General features: G+C 38.1%; 1 protein-coding gene across 10 annotated transcripts in view; it reads right to left on the bottom strand.

Annotated features, from left to right (window-relative positions):
- The window catches only part of TBL1XR1 (TBL1X/Y related 1), a 118018-nt gene that overhangs the window by 39236 nt on the left and 66047 nt on the right, over window positions 1-12735 (bottom strand). For 5 of the 10 annotated variants that reach the window (XM_055816998.1, XM_055816991.1, XM_055816993.1 and 2 more), the window contains one exon: window positions 911-978. The exons of 3 other annotated variants lie outside the window; for them this stretch is intronic. The gene's annotated coding sequence lies outside the window, so the exon portion shown is untranslated. Of the gene's footprint in view, window positions 1-910; window positions 979-11984; window positions 12289-12735 lie in introns of all 10 variants that reach the window. 2 more of the 10 variants (XM_055816995.1, XM_055816996.1) reach the window with 2 other exon arrangements.

Here is a 12735-nt window from a genome sequence, read left to right as displayed (position 1 = left end):
CAGACCTACGATAATACACAGAGCTTGCTAAAAACTTTTAAGGATTGTGATTTTTTTTAAAAAAAAGACAGACATCTGCTACACCCACAAGACATTTGTTAAATTACAGCGTATATTAAAAAGTCTACAGATACCAATGTGGTATCTGTTATCTACTGCCGAAAGAACAAATACTCAATTGTGCTCTTGCACAATACTTATGCATGGCTGTTGGTAGACTGGTTCAGAATGCATTTTTCCTTCATTAAAAAAAACGTAATTTCATCTCCCTTGCAACTCTAGCCATGGAGAAGAGATAAGGAAATATGTTTAAGGAAAGTATGCAAAAATCAAAAGAAATGATAGAGGGATCGCAGTTGCATGCATTTAAAGAAAATAACTGCAAAATTGTGAGTGTACATTAGATTTAAGAAGAGGAGACCAGTAACAGCACATCGTGTGGATATTTGCTCTCTGAACCACATATTCTTATTTTCCTTTAGGAAGCCACGACTTTAGCACTTGAAAAAAAACCAACCATACCATAATCAAAACACAGTAAGTTTTCCCCCTTTTAAAAACTGATACAAACTAAACAATAGCGACTCCACACTTCAAGTAGACAATAGTTTTTACAAGGTGTTTTGTCAAAAGGTCTGTTTACTAATATTTCCATGCTGTGAGCTGACGTGTTATACCATAACAACTCTCAATGAAATTAATACAGATTTACATGAGACAATAACAGCTCCAAAAGGAGCTGTTGAAGACCATTGAATAAAAGAACACTTAATGAAAAGATTCAGCGGGCTGCAGAAACTGATACCTAACAAATACTGTAAATGCACATAATTGCAATTACTAATACTAAATTGTACCAAACTATCAGTCTACTTTTATGACAAATAAATAGATAATTGAGTGTCCTTACCAGAACTACTCTCTGAAACCCCACAAAATTGTGATGTGGCAGCAGTACAGCCCTTGGTATTACACCACCTGTAACACAAACCATATTATGATAGTTTCTATCAATATTTATTTTAAAGGATGAAAAAAGGATAAAAGCTATTTTTCTACCAGTCTTTTTACTAAAGCATTAAAACAACATTGTTTCCTACTGATTGCAATATATGCTTAGATGAGAAAATAATCAAGCAAAATTAAAGACCACCTTTCAATTACTTACATGGAAAATATTCCCAAAAAGTACAGGTACAGTTTCAAGTCTATGCTTTTCTCACTTTTTTTGTTGAAAACAAAACCCTACCACAGAACAGAGCATTAGCTTTAAAGGAATTTCTGTTCTTTTTGGCTGCCCATACTGACAAAGGGAAACTTTATGAGAATCCAGATTAAAGTTTATAAACGTCGAAGTATTGATGCAGTACCTTACTTTATGTGTTAGCTAAAGTACGTAACTAAAATGATTCAGTAGGAAGATAAAAAAATAGGAAGCACAAGGCCATGATCAAACCACCCAGTGTTTTCAAAATTGATGACTTTGGATCTAACTTAACACCAATAACTTTAAATGAATATGTTATATGAAAGGATCCTTAAAATACCCTCATGGAGTTAATTTCTTCAAGTGACTTGAAAACTTCCAACACTCCCTAGGAGTTAAGTACATTATGCACCTGTGATCAGAACAATTACCCATTCTGTATTTGTATAACACATCGATTCCTACCACCAATATTCATCACAGATTATATCATTAAGAGTGATTTTACATAAACAAAGAGATTAAGGAGAAAGGTTTAAAGGTAGGAGCACAGGCAGACTGTCTGGGCACCACAAAAAAAAAGAATCCACATATCAAAAAAATACTGTTTGAAGCAGAACATACTTAATAGTAAAACAGATAATCTTGCCCCAAATGGAAGCAGCTCAGGAAAACAGCAAGCTATTTTCTAAATACCAAACTCCAGCCACAAAGGCCACAAAATGCATTACTAGTAACACTGACACTTTCCAAATACCTCCTTAAAACAAGAACTAAACCCAAGGAAGGCGACACATGCCTTAAACAGCATGTAGCATTTAAGACTTTGCCTCATCTTTAAAATAATCATTGACCTCTAAGAAACCCTCAGCTATTTAGTCTGTTACTAAGTTGAAAAAGACTTGGAAATGTTTTTTCCTTGTGTTGATTGAGGAATTACAGAATATTTTGGTCAGTGATCATTTTCCATGTTTAAATTCCCAAAAGATTCAAATAAACCTCTCCCTCCTTCCTGCAGAGTCCCTGACAGCTGAATGGTCATTTGTCTCTTAAAATATGGGAAGAGCCCTGGGCGAGAGAAAGGAGAATGCCACAACCACTGATGGCACTACAGCCTCCACGTACAGAGAAACTGCAGCATTTGTTTAATTAATATTTACATATTCATGGTTCTACTTTTCAGAATGAGAAGATACAAATGCTATGACCTAGATGTGTGAGAAGTAAATGCTACAAAGCATTGGAGACTGCCAGCTTCCTCACAATAAAGTCAGTTTATCCATTAATACATTTCTATGAAAAACACTCCAGTACCACCACCCTGGACTTGAAAAGCATCCTGGTCCTTCCCTGTAACAACACTTACTGACAGTAGCTCACAAGGTAAGTGAAAAGGTCATGGCCCTATATTAATGTAATTTTAATTCTCTTCTAGGCTATTACTGCCTTGATTGTATGTATCAACTGTATTGCTAAAATTTAAATTAAAATAATAATAATAATAAAAAAATCAGAAGCAAAGTTTAAAACACATAAAAGTTTAACTCTAAGATGAATGATAGTGCAAAGGTCATTAAAAGGGCATGCTGATCCTGCTGGCTGAACTAACAAGAGGGAGAAATAAGTTTCAACACTTAACATGCTTTGAACTTTGTAAATTTTACTTCTACATTGAGTATGTTTCATTCATTGAGTAAACTGTTTCAAGAAAATAGTTGGTATTACCCCCAAAATGACACCAAACGGGAGGAAGACCCAGGAGGCCCTACAGCAGAGCAGTGTACCACCACAGCCTCAACAGAAGCTGCCTTAAGAGGAATTCCATTCCTCTCCACAATTCCCCACAGAGCATACACAAAAACACAACATACACAGAGCATCAGAAATTCATCATTGCATTAGCCTCCCTACAACAACACCAAGAAACCTGTTTACAGTTAACTAATTTGCCACGGGATGGAGAGGGCTGAGAGGTGCACAGCAAGAATTGGATGCATGGCCCAACTTAGCAGATCCTTTAAGAATGGCTAAGTGACTAAAGTAACTTTTCAGATGGACCCTAATAGCCAGCTACTTCTGCAGTCGCTTGCACCACATAAGGTAACCTTCAGAGAATCCCCTAAATTATATTTATCCTGGAAACACTTTTATTCTGTTTAATAAGTATCAGTAGAATTTACTGCCTGTGCTGCAAAGACACATTACGTAGAGAAAATATGTTCCCCTCACCCCCTTTTTTTAGTATGTTAGTGATACGAACAGAATTTCTAGCATGTAGGATAAAAACTTCATGTTTAATTATATTCCTACCAAGCGATGTGATGAAATGAAGCACATCACAGAGTGCTCACCTATAATCACAGGGTAGGATTTCCTTTACTACATCCACTCTTCAGACTTTGACTCTGCAGTAATGCTGCAGATTGTTTCGTAGGTACATGATTAGTCTTTTTTCTTTCTTACAAGATGCCTATCTACATGTATTTTTCAGAGAATCTGAAAAGAATCAAACTGAAAACCTACAGTCTCATTAAAGAAAAAAAAAAAAAAAAATCAGAGTTGAGCAGGAAGTGAAGGGCTAAAGAGATTTACCAGCCTCAGGGAGAGGACAGGAACAGAAAACACTGCAAAAATGTGGATGATTTTGAGGACCCAACATGTTACATGACGCTCACTGGCAAGCTTAACGACTGTATCTGTTACTAAAATGCTCACACTCCGTAAGAATTTGTGCATCGTGAGCATGAAATCTTCCCCTCTGCAGCTTAAAATAGCTATACATTTAAAAACAGTACACAAAAATATACATTACTTCCCCATTTCAAGATTAATTACAGAGCAGGAATTTTATCATACTACCACCAATACACGTGATGATGCCACATGTAAACATACTGCACTTATTTTGGCACAGGACAGCAACAGAAACGATAGATTTAAAAGGATTCTGTGAAATGTCACTCTCTCCCTTGAAGTAGTTTATTAGTATCGGTGAAGTTGGGAGCCAGGGTACCCAAGAAGGCCACGCTGGATTAATCTGCCACTAGAGCGTGCTCCTCTATCAGCACGGAGTCCTATTTACCCATTTCAGGGGTGGGGTTTTTTCCACAACCTTTTCCATTTTGCTAACTGAAAGAAACACAGGGGAAAAGTGTCTTGTACTTCTCTAAATTGCAGCAATATAGCTATCTAAACTAGATTGACTTAATCTTTTAAAGGGATAGCTTTGTTTGCAACCCTCTCAAGCTTTTGGACCGCAATTTCCATCACAGATTCTTTTCTTCCATGACTTGTAGCTGAAATCCTTACTACTATTAGATTGGGACTTCTTAAGTCAATGCCATTTTTAAAAAATAATCAAAAATTGATTTTCAACAAACAAGTAACATTTCTTTTTTGAATGACTGTCTAGGGTTTTTGCTTGTTTTGTTAATAAATCATGTATAGTTAGGGGAAAAAAGACAGAAAAGTAAATTATGTACTCATAAAAAGTACTGATATGCATTTTATAAATTGCATATGGCCCGTTTGGGAGAGAGGAATGATTTGCTTTCAGGAAGTAGTGTTTACTGCTGTCTTCCCCACTAGACCACCTGTTAATAGTATTTGATGTTGTTTTCTTCCTGTATGAAGAGCACGACTATAGCAAAGACTGCTACCAAGCCAATGAAAAGCGTGTGTACAGAAAAATAATTCAGTATAAACTGACATTAAATGAAAATGTAAGTCTCTCTCTTGAACTTAAAGCCATGAGAGCTCAATGCACGAATAAGGCCTTATTTTTAGTCTGTCCTGTGAGTGCAGCGTAATTTCTGGTCTGCTTCTCCCTCCGTTTGCATAAACCCAAATGTTACCACTGAGATACTTGATCTGCTCACTACGATTTATTCCCTCTAATCCCCCTATTTCAAAGACCATCCAACCAACAAATGTCACCAGCAGAACTGAAATCCAAGTAATACATTAACAAAATAAGGGTTGGTTCATCTGCAAAACCAAGATTTGCTTTTCCATTTTGACTCTGCAAACAGCACCACTTTTTGCCACAGCTGAGAAAAAACACAACTAACAGGAGAAGTGACTTGGAATAAACCAGAGTCTTGCATTGAAAAATTCATGTTGCCTCTTAGAATCACTCTAGAAGCGTAAGCAAATCTGACTGCATTGATTGCTAAACATTTCATTATAATTCAGAAGCTTACACACAGTACAACCAAACACAGCATCAGAAGTTAAACTGACAATAAATCATTTATCGCATGCAAAGTTTAAGAACACAATTCACTGAATAATATTTATGATCACAAAGTAAACATGATAAAAGTGCTATTTCCTTGATAACAGCAGACAGTAATTTCAGAACAAAACACAAACACTCATCGCAGAGTTAAGACTTCAAAACCACTAACAGCTCTAATCCGACCAAAAGGGACTCTGAGCGAGATTGTTCTGATACGCTAAAATGTACACAGGGAAGTTTGAGTACTATGGAAGTTTAGAAGTCTCTGGGTCATAACCATAATCAAGGGAAAAAAAAACCAAAAAAAACACACAAACCAAAACAAACCAAACAAACAAACAAAAAACCAGGAAAATTTTAACCTGTAAATTTACAGCCCAACTAACATGATCCATAAAGCTCCCCAGGTAGATGACAACCAGACACGGATTAAAATGCTATAGAGATAAGCAAAGCTTCAACAATATTGCATCTTCAAGTGTAACTGTACTAGTAAACATTACTTGTTAGCAAAAGTTATTCCAGGTTCTGAAAAAGAAACTATGAAGTTTAAGATCTTTATCTGTAAAACATTCATGTTCTGCTTTGACTACCTCAAGGCAACGTCCCAAGCAAACAGGCATCTTCTCTTCCTCATCCACTGTAATTTCCGTAATTCATCCTTTTAACGACTTAAGAAGTCGTGTATTCCCAGTGCAGAGGATATTTTCAGAGAGCATTGATGATGCTCAGAAAGTCTTACATTTGACTAGCTGCTGACAGCACATCAAGGAAGCAGCAGTGTGTACATCTGTATGAGCTTCGGTATACTGAGGAGACAGGTTTCTGAGCTTTATTGTGTTGCGCATTCTTCAGATGAGATGTCTTTCAAACACTAAATGAAAATGACGCAGGAATTAAAGAACTGGAGCTAAGTGACTTGCATTTCCTGTTGTCCCATTATTCTTTATGCATGGAAGACAGGCTTTTTTCCATTCCTTCCTTTCTTTAGTATTTTGCAGCATACCTCCAAAAAACTGGTATGTATTGCTGTTTTTTCATAGACTGCTTATATACCGCCTATCACATGATATTACTTGTATACATTTCTATAAAGTTACTCGGTCAGACTATTTTGGAAACAACACAATGCAATTCTCATTCTTTCTATTTGAGAGAGAATCCAATTCTTTGGCCTGATCATAATTCAAACTGCTTGGCCTAAAGCCTTCAAGTTTTATTTTTCTCAGCGAAGAAAATCAAACACAGGAATGATTTTTACCAAACTGGAAGGCAGGAGCATTTCATTTTTTAAAGGTTGCTTCTACTAGTCCTGTTTCACAACTGGTGTTGCAAATGCTACAGGCACTACTTCGCATACTCATTAAAAATTATCTCTGGAACTCTCTCTCCTGAAAAAGCAGCCTTCAAAATGTAAGCCACTCAAAAGCACTACAAAGCTGGTCTTCTTTCTCATTCCTGAAAATCCTCAATTTTACCATTTTAAAATGTAGTAAATATCTTTTTCTGCCCCCTTGTCATTCTACATATAATCTCGAGCAGCTTACTTTATGGCATCAACCATTATCACTGTCACCATTCCCAGAGCAGAGGGCTGCTACATACTTCGTGCCTGCCTCTGAATTCATGACCAGAGGTTCAACCCCACCACAAATACAGAAAACGAGCAGCCTTCATCTTTCCGTTCACCCCTGTTAAGCCAATGTCGCCGTGTTCTCCCAGGAGAAAAGTGTGAGAGTTGAAACACCGCAAGTGACAGCAGTCAAAGACACTCAGAAATAAGGTCTGCCCTCGCTGCTCTTGGGCTGTGAGAAGGCAAGAGCCAAACTGCTGGGCAGTGTCCGTGTCTTGCGGGAGCCTCTGTTCCTTTCAAATAAATATCAAGTGGCACTTCAGGAATGGAGCACACCCCTCAAACTGGGCTTCATCTTACTTGGTATGCAAGTAAAAATAGTGGGATTTTGTTCTAAATTGGGCAGAAAGCAGGTTGTATCATAAGTATGTCATATCTAATTAAAGTTCATATCACTGCAATAGAGACTCACCAGTATAGATACAAACATCATTTGGCAGCCACAGTGGTTTTCAAACCTGCAGCTGGAACATAGCTCACAACATGAAAGCATAATAAAGCTACTGACTGAATAGCCTGCTTTCTAGGATTCAGGTATATTTTCTGTTATTTTATAGCACTGTAGTAACACTTTACTAGAGGGAAAGGCAGGTTCTTGGATTTCAGAGATGCAACTCAATGGGTATATGGAGTTACAACACAGATAGCTCTTGTATTCTCTCAGAAGACTTGAGTTAAAACTCTTGGCTTAGGTTTGTAGTGAAAATAAGAAGGTAGCATTAATCTAGTCACCACTTATTCATAAATTACATTGCAAAACCCCCAAACCTTCATTTACTTAATAGGAGCCCAAGAGATTGTGGAGGCATCTGTCAAAACTAACAGCAAAAAGAAGGTGCCTAACAAAGTCTTTCAAGTAGCAGTTGTAACGTACGTATCATCTACTTATGGAGACAAAAATCATCTTGGGACAGACGGATTCACAAAGCCAACCAAACAACTCAAACCGAGCTTACCAACCCCTGTGGTTCTGCTCTATGGAAAAGATTTTCACAAGGAAATATGATTCTATTTTTCTCCAATTTTGGAAGCACTGCAGCTGTGCATTGCTTAATAATTTAGTTTATTAAAGGCAAAAGGACTGTCAAAATCTATACAAACTAATTTGTCGTGCAGCAATTTTACATTATTGGAATCTTGTTATAATCTGACTAATGCACGCTATCGCTTTCTAACCATGCTTATAATTGGTTTCTTGGCTGTACAGGCCTAAAGACAGTAATCCAAAACATCTTCCAATTACACTGAAAAATATGCGTGTTTGCAGAAAGTTACATTACTTAATTTTCAGACTCAATGGGCCTTTAATAATATGAGATTAAAAAAATGTTTGCAAAAGGACACTAATTTCTGGTGCTATTCAGAAAGGTACTTGTTTGTGTAGCAAAATACCATCTTGAGACCTCTAAACGCTGAAGAAACGTACTGAGATACTGAAAGGAACAAGAGACAAACTCAAGAAGAAAAGGTAAACAATCCATTCAGATGGGAAAATGTATTTCAAGTCTATACATCCCAAACCAAACATGAAACCCAGCAATTAAAAGGTTCTGTACCTCAATGTTTATGTAGGTGTGACAGTTACTGAGGAACTTAACTCTTTTAATTCCAACACAAGTAACTGCCTATTGCCCTTGCCAGCAATTCTTACTGGGGCAGCTGAAGTTCCTTGAATTTGTTGGTAGATCAGCAGCAGTTCAAAACACAAGAACTTTGTACAGGAATTATTGCTTAATATTCCCAGAGCACAGAGTTTGACAGATGCTTTCACTGCAGTACCAGGATTGGCATACAGGTAATTTTTAAGATGCTTAAAGAGTTGTGGCCTGCTCTATTAGGCCACAAATATAGCTTTGACAAATACAGTTTACTATTTTTGATAGAAAAGATTAGGAAGTAAACATTACTAGGACAAGCGGCATTGCCCAGGGGCAGATATGCTTCTTAGCAGAGGAGAAAACATTGAAGTTGCCACTTGAAATGCAAGAGAATTTTTGTAAATTTTTAACATTAGAGGTTAGGGGTTTTTTAAACTACTACAAAATCTTAAAATTTGTCTATAGATCTTGGCAGATTAAGTGTGCACCTTGTGATGGATTCTCATTATTACAGTAAAATCAACAGGACTACATTACATACAGGTCAACATGCAATAAGCACATGCATAGATACAATATTCCCCGAGTCACATGGAACTGAAAGTAAGAATAAGGACTGTCATGCAAAGAGTCAGAAAAATATACGGGAACAAACACTGCAAAACAAACGCCTGACAGTCACTCCCAACATGCCTCACACTGACTGTGAAATGAGAAAATCATGCTTCAAGTGTCCCGCAGTTTAAACATGGGCCTCATTATCTGCCTACATACACAACTCCCACCACAACAGGCAAATGCTTTAGCAGTGTCCGTCCTTCCTTTGACCACTGTGATCTGGACAAACACTACCAGCCACATTTCATCAATGGAGAATAACTGAACCTTAAGCACTTCTTGAAATGGCCTGGATCTCAAGTGATGGATGCTGGAGACACCAGCCTCTCCAGTTAAGCTCGCTGCATCAGTAACACAAGTTGTTTTTATGTTGGTTCTCTGCCCAGAGCTGTACTGTGCATGGTAAAATACATTAGAGCTAGAAAAAAATAACACCTTAAAACTGAAATTGTTTAATATCTGCAAGGAAACAGAAGTAAGAAGCGTGCTCCAGAGATTCTGTCTATCCTTAACTGTTTCTTTCACAACGATGGTGCTATGAACTGTGCTGGAATACATGCAGACACACAGCTTTGGGGAGACCGGCAGCAGAGAAAAAATACAAACAGCTCCTCACCTTTGGAAGCCCAGGAGGGCTATGAAAGCTCAAAGCCCTGCACTATGCCTCCTCCATCACTGACAACCGTGCCCTCCAACAAGCAAACAGCTGTAGTGCCCTACCCTCCAAAGTACAGGGTATTAAAAGACAGAAAAGTACATCTGCTTGTTGTTAGACGGGTGGCACTAACACTGTTTTCTCCTCACACTTGCAACAAATGCCGAGAAGACCTTAACACAGAAGATACAGCATGTGGTCAAAGGTACTGCTGCTGCTTCTGCTAACAGGTGAGTTTCACATATAACAGCCAGAAGGGTTTCAATCCAGCAATAGCTAGCATCTTCTAGGACACAGTGTAAACCTCCTAGGACAGCTAGCTCAATGAATGATGTCAACCCTTTAGATAGCGGGGAAAAAAATTTTTTGTTCCCCATGAGTTGAGCACTCACAGCAAAGATACTCGCACAAGAGGGACAAGATGCAAAGATGATGCACACAAATTTCACAACCAGCAGTCACAGCCTGGGGTATCGCAGCACTGCTCTATCCAGTTTAGCGGAATGCATTTTAAAATGTTTGGGTATGTCACAAACCAGATTTAAAAATATCAAACACATTCAAAGTATAATGCATCTATCACATAATCTCCCTGCCTTATTACAAATTCATTTAAGAATTCATTAAAAGAACAAGTATCACACACTTACCAATTTACAAATGAGTCTAAGTGCGAGACAGAAGACAGGAGGCAAGGTGAATAGGTAGAAGAGATATAAACCTATGTTGAAATTTGTCCCATCAGAGCAAACCAGAACATAACATCTCTTTGGTACAGTAACCCATGTGCCATGAGAAGCAGTGTGCACTTGAATGCATGTTTTACTCTGATCCCAAAGGATTAAGCTTCTTGTGAGATGCTCCTTCTTATTTTATTCCTCTTCAGTTTATCTACGAGCTACCCACTTCCAATGGAGGCCTAAAAACTGCCCTGTGTTTTACTTTGTGTACAGGAAAACATATGGTACTGATACTGACTTAAAACTCACAAATTAAGGTGAGATGTAGGCAATGCATCGTTTGCTTTCCTCTTAGACATTGCTTCAAGAGGGAGGCTCTTCTTGGAATAGTTTAACTGCCATTATTTTGATACCATCATCCTCAGAAAGTGGTTTTGAGAAATATGACTGACTTGGCTTTCAAGCTTTTGATTGCAAAAGCATATAAGCATGAATGTTACTGAAGCAAAAGTTTCAGAATTAAATATATATGCAAAGAAGGATACACAGCACAGATGAATAATATATGCCTATAAATAAGCAGAAAAATAGACTTAAAATATCCACATAACTATTAATTAGTTATTAATATTAGATCTCTGGTCTATTTCCCTTCAAATTAGCCACCCACTAGCAAAATGTCAATTGCAAAACAAGAGACTATATTTATAGTACAACCTACTTTGAATTTTGAGAGACACGTCAGCCACTGCTAAATTACAATAGCCCCATTGTGTGCCTTCCTAAATTAACACCTAACTTTCATTACAGGCAACTGTATGTACAAATGTCCGATTCTATTTTAATAGTACGATTACAACACATGAGTTGGTACAAACATTTTTCCATACAGAAGTCTACATGAAGAGAAAGGCGGGGGGGGGGGGGGGGGGGGGGGAAGGTAGAGTTAGATAATTCATCGGTATGAAGCTGGGTCAGACATTGGCACAGCCATACCTTAAAAAGGTCCTATGCAGCAGTGATGCTAGGAGGAGGGAGCATCCAGGAGACATAAGAAATTCTTGGATCTGATTTTATTATTTCCCATGCAGAGACGAGCTTTGATTGCTAGTACTACAAGCAACGTACCATAAAATACAATACAACACGCTACTCCATCTTTAGACTGTATTCATACAGAAGACTTGCCAACAAAGGGGAAACAACCTCTCTAACAACAGATCTTATCAATCAGTGGGGGAAGGTGTATGCATCTCTGTAAGATACCCTGCACAAAACCACGCTGGGTCCAGACCAAGTCCCCAGGTGACTGCCAGCTCACTAGGATGGAAGACACATTTTATACGTGGCTACCTGCTGAAATGCAGAGGTCCCTCTGTGGCCTCTCCAGCTTCTCTTCTCTCATGAAAAAAAACACAGAGAGTACAATCAGCATGGGACACCTCTTCTCTGCAGCTTCTGCAAGTGACGTAATTCAGGGCTTCTCTGGCAAAACTAGACCATGTTGGAGATTTCAGAGGAAGTCAAAACTCACTGCAGTGAGGTGTTTTTTTTTAAAGAATATGGCCTATTCCACTGAATTTTCTTCTGGTTTGTATTTTGTGATTTCCTTGAACACAGTTCTCCTCCCCTCCTCTCTCCAGATGCCTGACACTATCTGCAGAAAAAGTGGAGAAAAAAGCATCGTGCAGAGGTTCACAGAAGATGGAGAGCTGGAGGGAGAAACCCTGGCAAGACACACTAAATTGTCTCAAGCCTTCTGCTGAGAGAGAAGTGGGACTCTGTTTCGGGTATGTCTGCCATAGAGAGGAAACAGAAATAAGAGAAAGAATTGCATAGTTACAGTTCTCTAAACAAACTTAAGACTAAGGAACATCATCTTCTCAACAAGAGGTGACCTGTGCTCACATTTCAGTGGGTAATAGTCTCTTTTACAGTTTTATAGCAGATTAATTTGCAATGCTCAGGGACGTCTAAAAGATAGACTTGAAGAGAAACACAGCAATCACTGCTGCTCATCTTTCCTCTTGGTATAAAATCACATCACTCTCCATCAGCTTGCAGAAGCATACTTCTAATAATGCCTTTTACAGAACCTCCTTCT

Source organism: Falco peregrinus, chromosome 12, assembly GCF_023634155.1.
Source record: "Falco peregrinus isolate bFalPer1 chromosome 12, bFalPer1.pri, whole genome shotgun sequence".
Lineage (NCBI taxonomy): Eukaryota > Metazoa > Chordata > Aves > Falconiformes > Falconidae > Falco > Falco peregrinus.
The sequence above is the reverse complement of the archived record's forward strand: the minus strand, read 5'-3'. Positions and strand labels throughout refer to the sequence as shown.